Consider the following 2,032-nt stretch of genomic DNA (forward strand, 5'->3'; position numbering starts at 1 on the left):
CTGAACCTCCAGTTCTGACAGTGAAGTCCTAACCAATAAGAAAGCTCCTTCTTGACATCTTTCTGCCTGGAGAAAAAAAAAAAAAATCTGAACGGACAAGTATATTTTCAGGAACTAAAAACTATTTCTTGCTGAACTAGCAGTACAGAGAAAATAAAAGACTTACCAAGCAACAGCAAAAACTACATTTAAAATCTAATTATTTACATAAACATACTTATTCAAAAAATATACATTAAATTTCAAGGTTTAACCAAAACTGTTAAACCTCCATAATTTCTTAACAAAAGATGATCTCAGTTATAAAGAAATGAATAAAAAAAGGATGTTAAGTCTTTTAATTGTGGTTGTTAGCTGTTGGATAGACTTCCCAGGCGATCGTCTCCCCTCTCTGCTGCAGATAAAACCTGSACGCTGTCATCTCTGGCACCCACTGCAAACTTCCCAGGGAGGATGAAAATTAAACAGGGGCTTCCATCACTGCCTGTGGCCTGAGCAAATATGTTGGAGCACCAGTGTTTCCAGCTCCAACACCGTTTTTATGGTTTAAGTGAACAGTGCACAAGGACACATCAGTGTTTTATGAGGAGGGTCCTTTTGTTTGGCCTTGAGCATTTTTTAGCAGAATTCACTTGTATTTCAGTATCACGCAGTGAATGGTTGTTGCATGTATTCATAAGACCTTGTTGTGAAGAGCTGAACCACAAACATTTCTTGCAAACACTTTTACTTCGTCCTTTTTGTTTCTGTGACCTCCAAATCTTTTCTGTACTCAATAAAAAAACAAACTAACACTCAAGTTGTGAAGAAGTCCTAACAAAGAAAAGCCAAACACGTGCACATGCGCACACAGCTGGCCAACACAACAAGCCAAGAGCACACTTCACACCTGGGCTGCCGGGCATTTATTGGGTAAGCTCCCACCCAGCAGGAGAGGGAGGAACAACACCTCAGCACAGCTAAAACAACCTCACAGCTCTGTGACGAGGTGAAAAACACACGCACCAGCAGATAAATGCTAGGAAACAACAACACTTTGCTACATTTGGGACAATTTAAACACAACTTCAGATGAAAAAAGTAAACTTACAGTAACATTTAACCTTTCATGAGCTCAGAATGAAAGGAAATGTTTTKGTCTGTTGACAGAATTTCAGTCAGCATGTGTAAAATATGGCCTCTTTTCATAAATTACAATAAGTTGAGATAAAAATATACCTAAAGCTGTTAAAAGAATACATTCTAAAACTTTAAATGTCAGTGAAAAAACGTGTTTAAGCCTCCTCTCCGTTTTTAAGTGATGATAAAATGTTTTGACTGTTAAAGATAAAATTTGACACCCAGTGAGTTTATATTATAAATGATAATTATACTGGTAAATTGTTTCTCACAGTWATATTTATAGACATTGTAGATGTGGCAATAAAAGCTGTTCTCAAGGTCAGTGTTAGCCACTAAATAATGGTATTTATAACCAATAAAGTCSCACCTTTTGTCATTATTATCCACTGACATTTGTGTTATTGTGAGAGAAGTTTGATCTTCAGAAAAGTTAATCATAAATACCAATCCTTCCATCCAATATGATGATCCACCTCTCAGTAGAAGAAGTCATCTGTATTCATCCAACCTGTGAGATCTTTGCTTCTTCTGGTGATCTTGCAGTTCTTTGTCCATGGATTATTTTGTGGATACCACCATCTTTGCCTAGAGCAAAGCATCATGGTCCAGTATGGGGGCATCCGATGCCAGTGTGTGAATAAAATGACTGAAAACCGGCTGTGTAATGTGTTGTACCTGTGTATATGTGCACAGTGCTGGCTCTAGCCATTTTGGTGCCCTAGGCGAGTTGTAGTGCACCCCCCTCCCCGAACTATGTCCCACCCACCCCAATTCGAACCCCTAAAAGCAAGTTTGACAGTGTAACGTACTATGGTAAACTTACACTCACCGGCCACTTTATTAGGTACACCACGCTAGTAACGGGTTGGACCCCCTTTTGCCTTCAGAACTGCCTCAATTCTTCGTGGCA

The sequence above is a fragment of the Austrofundulus limnaeus genome, unplaced genomic scaffold (assembly GCF_001266775.1).
Source record: "Austrofundulus limnaeus strain Quisiro unplaced genomic scaffold, Austrofundulus_limnaeus-1.0 Scaffold709, whole genome shotgun sequence".
Taxonomy (NCBI): Eukaryota; Metazoa; Chordata; class Actinopteri; order Cyprinodontiformes; family Rivulidae; genus Austrofundulus; species Austrofundulus limnaeus.